This window comes from Salvelinus fontinalis, unplaced genomic scaffold (genome assembly GCF_029448725.1).
Source record: "Salvelinus fontinalis isolate EN_2023a unplaced genomic scaffold, ASM2944872v1 scaffold_0132, whole genome shotgun sequence".
NCBI lineage: Eukaryota > Metazoa > Chordata > Actinopteri > Salmoniformes > Salmonidae > Salvelinus > Salvelinus fontinalis.
This window is the reverse complement of record NW_026600341.1, coordinates 164,314-182,070: the sequence shown is the minus strand read 5'-3', so window position 1 is coordinate 182,070 and position 17,757 is coordinate 164,314.

Here is a 17,757-nt window from a genome sequence, read left to right as displayed (position 1 = left end):
ACACACTGGAACTGAGAAGGGAAGGGGGAGGGCAGCCAGGAAGGGAGGGGAAAAGAAAAACAGATTTGTGTTTCGTTTGTAGGTGAACAAAACATGAAAAACACATAGGCCCTTAAATGATGTGTCCTCAAATATTATGTAATCTAAATGTCTCAGATGAGTCAAGGAGGACAGATGACAACAGCAGCAGCCAGGAGGAAATGATATGGTAGATGATCATTTAGGAGACCCAGACACAGACCTAGAGCAGTGGGGTCATGTTTTATTGTCAGCCGTTTATTGTCATGCAAAAGACTGTTGGTCTCAAGGTAAATGACCGTTAGTTAACATTGACACGTTTATCACCTCCAGGCCTCCACTGTCTACAAGCTGCTGATGAGCACATTTGGAACATCTACATTTTAAAAAGTCAGAATTGAATGTTCACCATCACAATAAATCCATTATTTATTTTAGGCAGGTCTAAAGAAACATGATATGAAGAAAATGTTTTTTAGAAGAACAGAATATGAGTCGCCTACTTTATGTGAACTGGCTATGCTCCATGATATAGGATGTAGGCTTGTTCATTTAGCAGACTAGATACTGTATGTTAACTGGCTATGCTATAGACTGTAGGCTTGTTCATTTAGCAGACTAGATACTGTATGTTATCTGGCTATGCTATAGACTGTAGGCTTGTTCATTTAGTAGACTAGATACTGTATGTTATCTGGCTATGCTATAGACTGTAGGCTTGTTCATTTAGCAGACTAGATACTGTATGTTATCTGGCTATGCTATAGACTGTAGGCTTGTTCATTTAGTAGACTAGATACGGTATGTTATCTGGCTATGCTATAGACTGTAGGCTTGTTCATTTAGCAGACTAGATACTGTATGTTATATGGCTATGCTATAGACTGTAGGCTTGTTCATTTAGCAGACTAGATACTGTATGTTATATGGCTATGCTATAGACTGTAGGCTTGTTCATTTAGCTGACTAGATACTGTATGTTATCTGACTAGATACTGTGTGTTATCAGACTAGATACTGTGTGTTATCTGACTAGATACTGTATGTTATCTGACTAGATACTGTATGTTATCTGACTAGATACTGTATGTTATCAGACTAGATACTGTATGTTATCTGACTAGATACTGTATGTTATCTGACTAGATACTGTATGTTATCTGACTAGATACTGTATGTTATCTGACTAGATACTGTATGTTATCTGACTAGATACTGTATGTTATCTGACTAGATACTGTATGTTATCTGACTAGATACTGTATGTTAGATACTGTATGTTATCTGACTAGATACTGTATGTTATCTGACTAGATACTGTATGTTATCTGACTAGATACTGTATGTTATCTGACTAGATACTGTATGTTAGATACTGTATGTTATCTGACTAGATACTGTATGTTATCTGACTAGATACTGTATGTTATCTGACTAGATACTGTATGTTATCTGACTAGATACTGTATGTTATCTGACTAGATACTGTATGTTATCTGACTAGATACTGTATGTTAGATACTGTATGTTATCTGACTAGATACTGTATGTTATCTGACTAGATACTGTGTGTTATCTGACTAGATACTGTATGTTAGATACTGTATGTTATCTGACTAGATACTGTATGTTAGATACTGTATGTTATCTGACTAGATACTGTATGTTAGATACTGTATGTTATCTGACTAGATACTGTGTGTTATCTGACTAGATACTGTATGTTAGATACTGTATGTTATCTGACTAGATACTGTGTGTTATCTGACTAGATACTGTATGTTATCTGACTAGATACTGTATGTTATCTGACTAGATACTGTATGTTATCTGACTAGATACTGTATGTTAGATACTGTATGTTATCTGACTAGATACTGTGTGTTATCTGACTAGATACTGTGTGTTATCTGACTAGATACTGTGTGTTATCTGACTAGATACTGTGTGTTATCTGACTAGATACTGTGTGTTATCTGACTAGATACTGTGTGTTATCTGACTAGATACTGTATGTTATCTGACTAGATACTGTGTGTTATCTGACTAGATACTGTGTGTTATCTGACTAGATACTGTGTGTTATCTGACTAGATACTGTGTGTTATCTGACTAGATACTGTGTGTTATCTGACTAGATACTGTGTGTTATCTGACTAGATACTGTGTGTTATCTGACTAGATACTGTGTGTTATCTGGCTAGATACTGTGTGTTATCTGACTAGATACTGTGTGTTATCTGACTAGATACTGTGTGTTATCTGACTAGATACTGTGTGTTATCTGACTAGATACTGTGTGTTATCTGACTAGATACTGTGTGTTATCTGACTAGATACTGTGTGTTATCTGACTAGATACTGTATGTTATCTGACTAGATACTGTGTGTTATCTGACTAGATACTGTATGTTATCTGACTAGATACTGTATGTTATCTGACTAGATACTGTATGTTAGATACTGTATGTTATCTGACTAGATACTGTGTGTTATCTGACTAGATACTGTATGTTAGATACTGTATGTTATCTGACTAGATACTGTATGTTAGATACTGTATGTTATCTGACTAGATACTGTATGTTATCTGACTAGATACTGTATGTTAGATACTGTATGTTATCTGACTAGATACTGTATGTTAGATACTGTATGTTATCTGACTAGATACTGTATGTTATCTGACTAGATACTGTATGTTATCTGACTAGATACTGTATGTTAGATACTGTATGTTATCTGACTAGATACTGTATGTTATCTGACTAGATACTGTATGTTATCTGACTAGATACTGTGTGTTATCTGACTAGATACTGTATGTTATCTGACTAGATACTGTGTGTTATCTGACTAGATACTGTATGTTATCAGACTAGATACTGTGTGTTATCAGACTAGATACTGTATGTTATCTGACTAGATACTGTATGTTATCTGACTAGATACTGTATGTTATCTGACTAGATACTGTATGTTATCTGACTAGATACTGTATGTTATCTGACTAGATACTGTATGTTATCAGACTAGATACTGTATGTTATCTGACTAGATACTGTATGTTATCTGACTAGATACTGTGTGTTATCTGACTAGATACTGTGTGTTATCTGACTAGATACTGTATGTTATCTGACTAGATACTGTGTGTTATCTGACTAGATACTGTGTGTTATCTGACTAGATACTGTATGTTATCTGATTAGATACTGTATGTTATCTGGCTATGCTCCATGTCATAGGATGTAGGCTTGTTCATTTAGCAGACAAGACAGACCTATGGTTATAAGTCATGTGCCAATATTTTATATTATATGATTTTATAGAAAGAAGAATATAATTGTAATTAGCTGAATAAAATAGAAAGGATATTTTTCTCATTCCAGAGCGAGTGCCCATTTGAAGTGTCTATTTTGAGTGTAAAAGTGCCCATTTGAAGTGTCTATTTTGAGTGTAAAAGTGATCATTTGAAGTGTCTATTTTGAGTGTAAAAGTGATCATTTGAAGTGTCTATTTTGAGTGTAAAAGTGATCATTTGAAGTGTCTATTTTGAGTGTAAAAGTGATCATTTGAAGTGTCTATTTTGAGTGTAAAAGTGATCATTTGAAGTGTCTATTTTGAGTGTAAAAGTGATCACTTGAAGTGTCTATTTTGAGTGTAAAAGTGATCATTTGAAGTGTCTATTTTGAGTGTAAAAGTGCCCATTTGAAGTGTCTATTTTGAGTGTAAAAGTGATCATTTGAAGTGTCTATTTTGAGTGTAAAAGTGATCATTTGAAGTGTCTATTTTGAGTGTAAAAGTGATCATTTGAAGTGTCTATTTTGAGTGTAAAAGTGATCATTTGAAGTGTCTATTTTGAGTGTAAAAGTGATCATTTGAAGTGTCTATTTTGAGTGTAAAAGTGATCACTTGAAGTGTCTATTTTGAGTGTAAAAGTGATCATTTGAAGTGTCTATTTTGAGTGTAAAAGTGCCCATTTGAAGTGTCTATGTTGAGTGTAAAAGTGATCATTTGAAGGGTCTATGTTGAGTGTAAAAGTGACCATTTGAATCAGTTATTTGGCAACTTTAGAAATGATTGATACAAACCTTAGTAAAGCCACTTCTAAAGTGTAGTTTCACCAGGACATCTACTGAGGCATTTCAACAGTGATACAGCAACAGGTAGTCAGGGAGACACTTTAACACATCCCCTACATTCATCTAGAAATATAACAGACTTTATTCAAAAAATGAAATGTAGAGTTTATTCTCTCAATACTGCCACTTTATTCTCGAAGTATTGCCACGGAGACAACAGAATAATAGGATATGATGGAAAGAGACACCAGACAAGACATAGAGACAGCAACAGAAGAATTGTATATGATGGAGAGAGACAGGTTGGCTCAATGGCAAGGTCAGAGTTTATGTTTTAAGTTTTTGAGTGGTGTTTGGAAATACACTGGTGTTGTATTCATGGATTTAGCTGTTGAAATTCCTTCTCGGACCCCCCTACTGGCTATGGGCCACCAATGTCTTCAAATCCCTAGGGGAGAGAGGAGCTGCTACCCCTGGGGAGAGAGGAGCTGCTACCCCTGGGGAGAGAGAGGAGCTGCTACCCCTGGGGAGAGAGGAGCTGCTACCCCTGGGGGGAGAGAGGAGCTGCTACCCCTGGGGGGAGAGAGGAGCTGCTACCCCTGGGGAGAGAGAGGAGCTGCTACCCCTGGGGAGAGAGGAGCTGCTACCCCTGGGGAGAGAGGAGCTGCTACCCCTGGGGAGAGAGGAGAAGATACCCCTCGGAAAAGAGGAGCTGCTACTCCTGGGGAGAGAGGAGCTGCTACCCCTGGGGAGAGAGAGGAGCTGCTACCCCTGGGGAGAGAGAGGAGCTGCTACCCCTGGGGAGAGAGAGGAGCTGCTATCCCTGGGGAGAGAGGAGCTGCTACCGCTGGGGAGAGAGGAGTTGATACCACTGGGGAGAGAGGAGCTGCAGCCAGGAGAGACTGCGATTCTGCTCGGGAAGAGCTTAACGATTGGTGATGGTTGGGGCACGTTTGGCAGGATCTTCAGTGATGAAGGCTGCTGAACTTGCTGATGTTTCACAATATGCCATGGCCGTCTCAGTCACCAGGTCTCAACACAATTGAACACCACCATCAACAAAACACCAAATGATGGAATTTCTTGTGGAAGAATGATGTCACATCCCTCCAATAGAGTCCCAGACAGTTGTAGAATGTATGCCAAGGCACATTGTAACAGCTGTAAAGAGAGAAGGAGTGGGAGAGAGAACAGGCAGAACCTGATATGTAAATGAGCAGAGCAAACAAAAGCAACTTTCAACGACCGAATGATCATTCAGACTGTTTCTATTGAGAGATAAAAGGTAAGATGATGATTGTTATGTGTTTTAATATAGTTGATGATATTGTTATGTGTATTCATATAGTTGATGATATTGTTATGTGTATTCATATAGTTGATTATATTGTTATGTGTATTCATATAGTTGATGATATTGTTATGTGTATTCATATAGTTGATGATATTATGTGTATTCATATAGTTGATGATATTGTTATGTGTATTCATATAGTTGATGATATTGTTATGTGTATTCATATAGTTGATGATATTGTTATGTGTATTCATATAGTTGATGATATTGTTATGTGTATTCAAATAGTTGATGATATTGTTATGTGTATTCATATAGTTGATGATATTGTTAGGTGTATGAAAGACTTCAGGAGAAATAGTTGGAAGGACCCCCGTGGAGAGGCCAGTACCAAGTTCTTCTGACCCCCCCACTGTGGTAAAGTTTGCTGAGAGAGATACCTGGACCCCCCCACTGTGGTAAAGGTTGCTGAGAGAGATACCAGGACCCACCTCCCCCACTGTGGTAAAGGTTGCTGAGAGGGATACCAGGACCCACCTCCCCTACTGTGGTAAAGGTTGCTGAGGGAGAAAGCTGGACACACCTGTAACACTGCAGACGAGTTCCTGATCCAGAAGAAGATGGGGTCTCACCAGGTCCGGTGGTGCAGTGTGGCCCTCCTCTGCATTAGCACAGGAGTACTAATAAGAACAGTAGGTTGTTCTCTTGTGGGAAAACTGACAGAGGGAGAGATAAGTTCGGAGCCAAAGGGGTCAATGCAGGCCCCGAGTAGTGGCCCAGAAGTAGATGGTAATGACAGAATGAGTCCTGAGCCAAAAGGACCAACGCAGGCCTGTAGTAGTGGCCCAGAAGCAAATGGTAATGACAGAATGAGTCCTGAGCCAAAAGGACCAACGCAGGCCTGTAGTAGTGGCCCAGAAGTAGATGGTAAAGACAGAAGGAGTCCTGAGCCAAAAGGACCAACGCAGGCCTCTAGTAGTGGCCCAGAAGTAGATGGTAATGACAGAAGGAGTCCTGAGCCAAAAGGACCAACGCAGGCCTCTAGTAGTGGCCCAGAAGTAGATGGTAATGACAGAAGGAGTCCTGAGCCAAAAGGACCAACGCAGGCCTCTAGTAGTGGCCCAGAAGTAGATGGTAATGACAGAAGGAGTCCTGAGCCAAAAGGACCAACGCAGGCCTCTAGTAGTGGCCCAGAAGTAGATGGTAATGACAGAAGGAGTCCTGAGCATAAAGGACTAACACAGGCCTCTAGTAGTGGCCCAGAAGTAGATTCTAATGACAGAAGGAGTCCTGAGCAAAAGGGACCAATGCAGACCTGTAGTAATGGCCTAGAAGTAGATGGTCATCGTAGAAGGACAGCCCTGCTGGAACCTCACACACATGAGGACAATTTGTTCTTATCTAGAGCAGAAATGGTTGCCAACCTGCCCTCCAAAGAAAAGGACTGTTGGGTGTGTGGGATGGGTCCGGTTAAGGTAGGGGCAGGCTTGCCCCTTATGGGAGTCCCAATAGGGGTGAACTTTACTATAGCATTGGCAGGAAAAATACCTTTTTATACTATGACCAACAATGTTAAGGTATATAATCAACCCAATGTATCCTATTACTTGAGGCCTGGTAATGTCTCAATCCCGCCCATTTCAGTGGCTGGGGTGATGACTGCCCCTTGGTGTATTAGAGGATATGGAGATCACCATTTGGGAGAATTGAAATGTAATTGTACTATGAATCTTAATGGATCAAATGCTTGCAATTTAACAGTAATACAGGAGAATGGTCAGGCAGATAAGGAACCATTTAAAATGTGGGTTGACAAACATAGCACAACTCTGAGAGGAGCCCCAAATGGCACCTATTGGCTGTGTGGTAAGATGGCTTACTATAGCCTGCCCTCGAACTGGGGAGGTACTTGTACTGTTGGGTTTGTGGTGACAGCTATGAGAACTGTTCCAAATAATCAGAGGGATCTGATGGCTCTGTTTAGAGACTACAAACTTCCTGGAATGAGGAGAGATAAGAGGTCTCCAGCTGACATCACTCACACTCAGGCACCTGCCTCCAGGTTCTTTGCTGTGTTTTTCTCTGGGTATGGAGTTGTATGTGCCCTAGACCAAATCCATGACATCTCTAGACACATAGAGAACATTGGCAATGCAAGTAGAAATGCCCAGGAACAATTGAATGGGGAACTAAAAGAATTGCTAAAGTTATCTCTGCAAAACAGAGAGGCTCTTGACTATCTTCTGGCAGGTCAAGGGGGCACTTGTGCAAACATTGGGGATGAATGTTGTATTTTTGTTCTCCCAGATCACTCTTCTAATGTGACTGATCTTGCAGAATACATTGCCACTGCGGCTTAGAAAAATTCCCCCAAACCAAAGTGGATGCTTGCAACTTGGTTGGAATCCCTGTTTGGAAGTTGGGGCTGCAGCGTGCAGCATTTTCTACTTGGTTTTCCTGATTATTATTAACTATATTATTATTATTATAAGGCTGTGCCTCCTAATAGTAAAGGCTAATAAGATCTCAGCAGCTGTCATGTTTACTGCTCCTTTCAGAGGACGATGGGATGATGAGCTGCTGACTCTGGATGAGCTTCCATTTCCCCCTGTAGAGAAGGATGATGAGTCATGATTCAAGGTTGTTTTCCTTTAACAAGGTTAGAAGGTAATGTCATTTCCCCTGTAGAGAAGGATGATGAGTCATGATTCAAGGTTGTTTTCCTTTAACAAGGTTAGAAGGTAATGTCATTTCCCCTGTAGAGAAGGATGATGAGTCATGATTCAAGGTTGTTTTCCTTTAACAAGGTTAGAAGGTAATGTCATTTCCCCCTGTAGAGAAGGATGATGAGTCATGATTCAAGGTTGTTTTCCTTTAACAAGGTTAGAAGGTAAAGTCATTTCCCCTGTAGAGAAGGATGATGAGTCATGATTCAAGGTTGTTTTCCTTTAACAAGGTTAGAAGAAAAGGTAATTTCCCCTGTAGAGAAGGATGATGAGTCATGATTCAAGGTTGTTTTCCTTTAACAATGTTAGAAGGTAATGTCATTTCCCCCTGTAGAGAAGGATGATGAGTCATGATTCAAGGTTGTTTTCCTTTAACAAGGTTAGAAGGTAATGTCATTTCCCCCTGTAGAGAAGGATGATGAGTCATGATTCAAGGTTGTTTTCCTTTAACAAGGTTAGAAGGTAATGTCATTTCCCCCTGTAGAGAAGGATGATGAGTCATGATTCAAGGTTGTTTTCCTTTAACAAGGTTAGAAGGTAATGTCATTTCCCCTGTAGAGAAGGATGATGAGTAGTGATTCAAGGTTGTTTTCCTTTAACAAGGTTAGAAGGTAATGTCATTTCCCCCTGTAGAGAAGGATGATGTGTCATGATTCAAGGTTGTTTTCCTTGAACAAGGTTAGAAGGTAATGTCATTTACCCCTGTAGAGAAGGATGATGAGTCATGATTGAAGGTATTTTTCCTTTAACTTCTTATGGCTGCAAGGGGCAGTATTGAGTAGCCTGATAAAATGTGTCCATTTCAAACGGCCTCGTACTCAATTCTTGCTCGTACAATATGCATATTATTATTACTATTGGATAGAAAACACTCTCTAGTTTCTAAAACCGTTTGAATTATTTCTCTGAGTGAAACAGAACTCATTCTGCAGCACTTTTCCTAACCCGGAAGTTCAAAGTCTGAAATCGATGCTCTCTTCCTCTTCCTGCCTATAAATGGGCACGAGCTATTAGTATACATGCACGTCATACACCTTCCTCTGGGTGTCAAGAAGGCTGTGAGAGAAGAAATGAGGTGATTATCTCAATCTGGGATGGAATAAATCCTCTTGGAATGACGTGTACCCCATTTCCGGTACTCTGAAGAACGCAATTTGGACAGTGGGGTTGCCTTTTGTTTTGCTGACGTTTTAGGCGACTATTATTTCCGGCTTTGATTTTATTTGATACATGTCACCATATCATCGTAAAGTATGTTTTTTCAATATAGTTTCATCAGATTATTGAAATTCTTTCGTGAGTTTTGCCGTGTTCCGTTCTCTTCCGTTTGTTTACATGGAGAGATCCGTGCAACCCGGCTAGCGCGCTTGCTAAATGGAGAGAGAAAGTTGCCATTCTGAATCCAAACATTGACTCATCTGGACAAAGGACACCTTGTTCAAAATTCTGATGAAAGATCAGCAAAAGTAAGACCCAATTTATGATGTTATTTCATATATCTGTCGTAGTCGCCGGCGCCCAAGTGTTTCTGGCTATTGTGCTAAGCTAATATAATGCTACATTTTGTTTTCGCTGTAAAACACTTAATACATCGGAAATATTGTCTGGCATCACAAGATGCTTGTCTTTCATTTGCTGTACACTATGTATTTTTCAGAAATGTTTTATGATGAGTAATTAGGTATTTGACGTTGGTGTCTGTAAATATTATGGCTGCTTTCGGTGCAATTTCTGAATGTAGCTGCAATGTAAACTATGATTTATACCTGAAATATGCAAATTTTTTGAAAAAAACATATGCTATACAATAAATATGTTATCAGACTGTCATCTGATGAGGTTGTTTCTTGGTTAGTGGCTATTTATATCTTTATTTGGCCGAATTTGTGATAGCTACTGATGGAGTCAAAAACTGATGGAGTAATAAAAGTGGTGTCTTTTGCTAACGTGGTTAGCTAATAGATTTACATATTTTGTCTTCCCTGTAAAACATTTTAAAAATCGGACATGTTGGCTGGATTCACGAGATGTGTACCTTTCATATGCTGTATTGGACTTGTTAATGTGTGAAAGTTAAATATTTAAAAAAAATATCTTTTGAATTTCGCGCCCTGCACTTGAAGTGGCTGTTGTCATAAATGTACCGACGTCGGGCTTGCACGCCAAACAGGTTAACAAGGTTAGAAGGTAATGTCATTTCCCCCTGTAGAGAAGGATGATGAGTCATGATTCAAGGTTGTTTTCCTTTAACAAGGTTAGAAGGTAATGTCATTTCCCCTGTAGAGAAGGATGATGAGTCATGATTCAAGGTTGTTTTCCTTTAACAAGGTTAGAAGGTAATGTCATTTCCCCCTGTAGAGAAGGATGATGAGTCATGATTCAAGGTTGTTTTCCTTTAACAAGGTTAGAAGGTAATGTAATTTCCCCCTGTAGAGAAGGATGATGAGTCATGATTCAAGGTTGTTTTCCTTTAACAAGGTTAGAAGGTAATGTCATTTCCCCTGTAGAGAAGGATGATGAGTCATGATTCAAGGTTGTTTTCCTTTAACAAGGTTAGAAGGTAATGTCATTTCCCCCTGTAGAGAAGGATGATGAGTCATGATTTAGGGTTGTTTTCCTTTAACAAGGTTAGAAGGTAATGTCATTTCCCCCTGTAGAGAAGGATGATGAGTCATGATTCAAGGTTGTTTTCCTTTAACAAGGTTAGAAGGTAATGTCATTTCCCCCTGTAGAGAAGGATGATGAGTCATGATTCAAGGTTGTTTTCCTTTAATTAACAAGGTTAGAAGATAATGTCATTGATAAGACAGCACCAACTTTATGAAGGGGTGTCCACATACTTTTGACCATGTAGCGTACAGTGGTTCCTCCTTTAAAAGTTGCAGCGTACAGCAGCACAGCTTGCATGGTGCCGCAGAATTCTATGGCACGTTATTTAAGTGTCAGCCACTGGTACCATTAATGCTAGTTAGTGCTAGTTTGACCACCAGAGGGTCTTTGGGAATCATTTGATAGCCTTCAATAGAGGTTGTACTTGAAAATGTAAAAACTTTTTTTGTAAGAACATAGTATATGGGACTGATTTTAAGAAATTTTGCTTAATTAATTTGATTAATATTATGCTGTTTTTGTTCCAAGAAAAATAAATAACCCTCTTGGTTTCTGTTAGGATGGAACGGAAAATATGGCGCTGTACAACGTGACGGTTGGGAGTAGGCTACAGTACTAAGAGCAAAACATTTCCACACCCTAATTATATAATTGTAGTCTAACCAAAATCCAAACAGAGATTCAAAGAAAATAAAAATCTCATAGATTTATCAAGACCACGTACTTGTCTCAGAGCGGCGTGAAACAGTGCTAAAATAGTTGACTACAGCAGGTAGGCTAATGCTTCAAATCCTATTGCTTCTAACTTCAATATGCTCTTTAAATAAATAAGACCTACACCACTTTTAACAGCACATTACTCAAAACTAGTGAGACCCATGTGGTCTACGGTAGACCTACAGTATATCAAAATATTTTTCTTCAATGACGTGTCAATAATTACATATGAGTCTCCCGGTGGCGGCCGGCACAGGTATCAAACCTGCATCTGTAGCAACGCATTTTACACTGTGATGTGGTGTCTTAGACTGCTGCGCCACTCGGGAGGCCCCATCCAATCAGGAGGCCCCATCCACAAAGTATCTAAATACAGAGAGGTGTTGGTAAAGGTATATTGTCCTGCTAACAGCCCATAATGGGCTATTATAATACTGTACATGGTGTCCAGGTCAGGATAACCAAAACATTTCTTTATTAATAAAGACTAATCAGAAAGAATGTTGGTACTTATTTATTTTGATCCAAAGCCATGAATGAGGTACCAGGGCTGTATGACTGTCCCATCAACTTGATAATATATAATAATATTTTGGAGATGATTTCTTTTTTTTTTTTAAGAACATTTTAGTTTCTCCATGCTTGTCTCAGAGCAGAGCGAAACGGTGCTAAACTAGTCGTCCACATTGGGTAGGCTAAATATAACGATATTTTTGAGATTATTTCGTTGTCAAAAAAACAAAAGTGAGCGATTGTAATCTGAATAAAGGCCAAAATAATATTTATAAAGGCCAACATATTTATTTATGTTTTTAGAGGGAGAGAAGGACATCCCTGGTCAGCCTAAACCTCCCTTCACCCGGATGACGCAGGGCCAATTGTCCGCCGCCCTATGGGACTCCCAATCACGGATGGATGTGATACAGCCTGGATTCAAACCAGGGACTGTAGTGATGCAGTGCCTTAGACCACTGTGCCACTCGGGAGCCATGAACAATATGACCAATATATATTGTCCTTCTAACAGCCCATCCTAGAAACGTTGTCTGCAGAATTCACAGCCTGAAAAACAGGTTAACAATAACAATAATAATACTTGTCCCCTTCCACATGGTAAAAGTTCAAATTTATAAAACATTTTTTATCAAATAGTATATTTGAGTTTAACCACAATATTTGTTGTATTATTTGTTCTGTATTTTCTGGTGAATTAAACTGAAATTGCAACCAATCACAGGCACTTGTGATACAGCCAACCTAACTAAGAAATACATTTGACGATAGAATTGTTTCCCTACCCTCCTTCTAGGCTAGTCTATTGTTCTGGATTTACATCCTGACCTATTTTGGAGATGTTTTCGTTTTCAAATAACGTAAAATGAGCGAGAAATCTTGAACATGGGGTGAGACATTCTTATTAATTTGTTAAAAAAAGCCAGTTTGTTTTTTAAAATTATTTATTTCTGTTTTTAGAGGGAGAGAAACCAGAAGCCCACTGTCATCTCATGGGTCTCCCAGTCAAGTCACATCTTTGTATCAATTGCAAAAACATTGGCAACTATGTTTTTCTAGTCAAGTCTGTTTTGAAGTTATCGGCGGTCACAGAAACCATGTGATTCTATGTTTAGTGGAGATCTTCTGTGTATATAGTGACGCACTTAGATGCCCACTACGAGAGCTTGGAGATTTAAGAAACGTCATAATACACACCGTGGCTTCTCAACTGGGCTCTAACGGGTTAGGAAACGTCATAATACACACCGTGGCTTCTCAACTGGGCTCTAATGGGTTAAGAAACGTCATAATACACACCGTGGCTTCTCAACTGGGCTCTAATGGGTTAAGAAACGTCATAATACACACCGTGGCTTCTCAACTGGGCTCTAACGGGTTAGGAAACATCATAATACACACCGTGGCTTCTCAACTGGGCTCTAACGGGTTAGGAAACGTCATAATACACACCGTGGCTTCTCAACTGGGCTCTAACGGGTTAGGAAACGTCATAATACACACCGAGGCTTCTCAACTGGGCTCTAATGAGTTAGGAAACGTCATAATACACACCGTGGCTTCTCAACTGGGCTCTAATGGGTTAGGAAACGTCATAATACACACCGTGGCTTCTCAACTGGGCTCTAACGGGTTAGGAAACGTCATAATACACACCGAGGCTTCTCAACTGGGCTCTAATGGGTTAGGAAACGTCATAATACACACCGTGGCTTCTCAACTGGGCTCTAACGGGTCATAATAAGCACATTGGCTTGACTACATGTATTAGACAGTCAATGAATGACAGTGAACAGACATACGAAGACGTCAATCATCATTCTGTTGTCCTCTGCTCCAATAGCTTGAATAAAGTACAGTAAAGTATCTATCTAGATAAGTGATAACCGTGTCTACAATCTAATTATTACAGGACTCACTGATACAGTAAAGTATTTATCTAGATAAGTGATAACCGTGTCTACAATCTAATTATTACAGGACTCACTGATACAGTAAAGTATTTATCTAGATAAGTGATAACCGTGTCTACAATCTAATTATTACAGGACTCACTGATACAGTAAAGTATCTATCTAGATAAGTGATAACCATGGCTACAATCGAATTATTACAGCACTCACTGATACAGTAAAGTATCTATCTAGATAAGTGATAACCATGGCTACAATCGAATTATTACAGGACTCACTGATACAGTAAAGTATCTATCTAGATAAGTGATAACCGTGTCTACAATCTAATTATTACAGGACTCACTGATACAGTAAAGTATCTATCTAGATAAGTGATAACCGTGTCTACAATCTAATTGTTACAGGACTCACTGATACAGTAAAGTATCTATCTAGATAAGTGATAACCGTGTCTACAATCTAATTATTACAGGACTCACTGATACAGTAAAGTATCTATCTAGATAAGTGATAACCGTGTCTACAATCTAATTGTTACAGGACTCACTGATACAGTAAAGTATCTATCTAGATAAGTGATAACCGTGTCTACAATCTAATTGTTACAGGACTCACTGATACAGTAAAGTATCTATCTAGATAAGTGATAACCGTGTCTACAATCTAATTGTTACAGGACTCACTGATACAGTAAAGTATCTATCTAGATAAGTGATAACCATGTTACAATCTAATTATTACAGCACTCACTGATACAGTAAAGTATCTATCTAGATAAGTGATAACCGTGTCTACAATCTAATTGTTACAGGACTCACTGATACAGTAAAGTACCTATCTAGATAAGTGATAACCATGGCTACAATCTAATTATTACAGCACTCACTGATACAGTAAAGTATCTATCTAGATAAGTGATAACCATGGCTACAATCGAATTATTACAGGACTCACTGATACAGTAAAGTATCTATCTAGATAAGTGATAACCGTGTTACAATCTAATTATTACAGGACTCACTGATACAGTAAAGTATCTATCTAGATAAGTGATAACCGTGTTACAATCTAATTATTACAGGACTCACTGATACAGTAAAGTATCTATCTAGATAAGTGATAACCGTGTTACAATCTAATTATTACAGGACTCACTGATACAGTAAATGGTTTGGTTTAGAAAGAAACAGTCAAACTCTCTCTCCCTGGAGTAGACATTACTGGGTCTGAACGTGGACAACTTTCTCCCTGGAGTAGACATTACTGGGTCTGAACGTGGACAACTCTCTCTCTCCCTGGAGTAGACATTACTGGGTCTGAACGTGGACAACTCTCTCTCTCCCTGGAGTAGACATCACTGGGTCTGAACGTGGACAACTCTCTCTCTCCCTGGAGTAGACATAACTGATACAGTACATGTAGTAGACATTACTGGGTCTGAACGTGGACAACTTTCTCCCTGGAGTAGACATGACTGGGTCTGAACGTGGACAACTCTCTCTCCCTGGAGTAGACATCACTGGGTCTGAACGTGGACAACTCTCTCTCCCTGGAGTAGATATTACTGGGTCTGAACGTGGACAACTCTCTCTCCCTGGAGTAGACATCACTGGGTCTGAACGTGGACAACTCTCTCTCCCTGGAGTAGACATCACTGGGTCTGAACGTGGACAACTCTCTCTCTCCCTGGAGTAGACATAACTGATACAGTAAATGTAGTAGACATGACTGGGTCTGAACGTGGACAACTCTCTCTCCCTGGAGTAGACATCACTGGGTCTGAACGTGGACAACTCTCTCTCCCTGGAGTAGACATCACTGGGTCTGAACGTGGACAACTCTCTCTCTCCCTGGAGTAGACATAACTGATACAGTACATGTAGTAGACATTACTGGGTCTGAACGTGGACAACTTTCTCCCTGGAGTAGACATTACTGGGTCTGAACGTGGACAACTCTCTCTCTCCCTGGAGTAGACATTACTGGGTCTGAACGTGGACAACTCTCTCTCCCTGGAGTAGACATTACTGGGTCTGAACGTGGACAACTCTCTCTCCCTGGAGTAGACATTACTGGGTCTGAACGTGGACAACTCTCTCTCCCTGGAGTAGACATAACTGGGAATGAACCTGAACAACTTTCTGACTTACAATAGTTTGTCATTTGTTTGTGAGGTTATAAACTGGGAAAAACAATCAAAGATGCCAGAAGTTTCTAGTTGGATTCAACCAGTCCAATAGTTATCTCCTGTTATCTGGACAGAAGGGTGGATATTATATTGACATTGGTTATCTCCTGTTATCTGGACAGAAGGGTGGATATTATATTGACATTGGTTATCTCCTGTTATCTGGACAGAACGGTGGATATTATATTGACATTGGTTATCTCCTGTTATCTGGACAGAAGGGTGGATATTATAATGACATTGGTTATCTCCTGTTATCTGGACAGAAGGGTGGATATTATAATGACATTGGTTATCTCCTGTTATCTGGACAGAAGGGTGGATATTATAATGACATTGGTTATCTCCTGTTATCTGGACAGAAGGGTGGATATTATAATGACATTGGTTATCTCCTGTTATCTGGACAGAACGGTGGATATTATATTGACATTGGTTATCTCCTGTTATCTGGACAGAACGGTGGATATTATATTGACATTGGTTATCTCCTGTTATCTGGACAGAACGGTGGATATTATATTGACATTGGTTATCTCCTGTTATCTGGACAGAACGGTGGATATTTTAATGGCAAAATAGTGGATATTATAATGACAGAATAGTGGATTTTATAATGACAGAATAGTGGATATTATAATGACAGAATAGTGGATATTATAATGACAGAATAGTGGATAATATAATGGCAGAATAGTGGATATTATAATGACAGAATAGTGGATATTATAATGTAGTGGATATTATAATGGCAGAATAGTGGATATTATAATGTAGTGGATATTATAATGGCAGAATAGTGGATATTATTGTCACGGTTGACTAGGAGTGGAAGGTAGGAATCAGGTGCAGAGAGCAGAGGTTCAAGGAAAAAATTTATATTTATTCCGGCACAAAAAATGGTCCTACCCAAACACAGGGCGGAAAACACTGACCAACCCAAAACACAGGGCGGAAAACACTGACCAACCCAAAACACAGGGCGGAAAACACTGACCAACCCAAAACACAGGGCGGAAAACACTGACCAACCCAAAACACAGGGCGGAAAACACTGACTAACCCAAAACACAGGGCGGAAAACACTGACTAACCCAAAACACAGGGCGGAAAACACTGACCAACCCAAAACACAGGGCGGAAAACACTGACCAGCCCAAAACACAAGGCCGAAAACACTGACCAACCCGAAACACAGGGCGGAAAACACTGACCAACCCAAAACAAAGGGCAACATTATATTATGATTATGATATTATAATGACAGAATACTGGATATTATAATGTAGTGGATATTATAATGACAGAATAGTGGATATTATAATGACAGAATAGTGGATATTATAATGACAGAATAGTGGATATTGTAATGACAGAATAGTGGATATTATAATGACAGAATACTGGATATTATAATGACAAAATAGTGGATATTATAATGACAGAATACTGGATATTATAATGTAGTAGATATTATAATGACAGAATAGTGGATATTATAATGAAAGAATAGTGGATATTATAATGACAGAATAGTAGATATTATAATGACAGAATAGTTGATTTTATAAAGACAGAATAGAGGATATTATAATGACAGAATAGTAGATATTATAATGACAGAATAGTTGATTTTATAAAGACAGAATAGAGGATATTATAATGACAGAATAGTGGATATTATAAT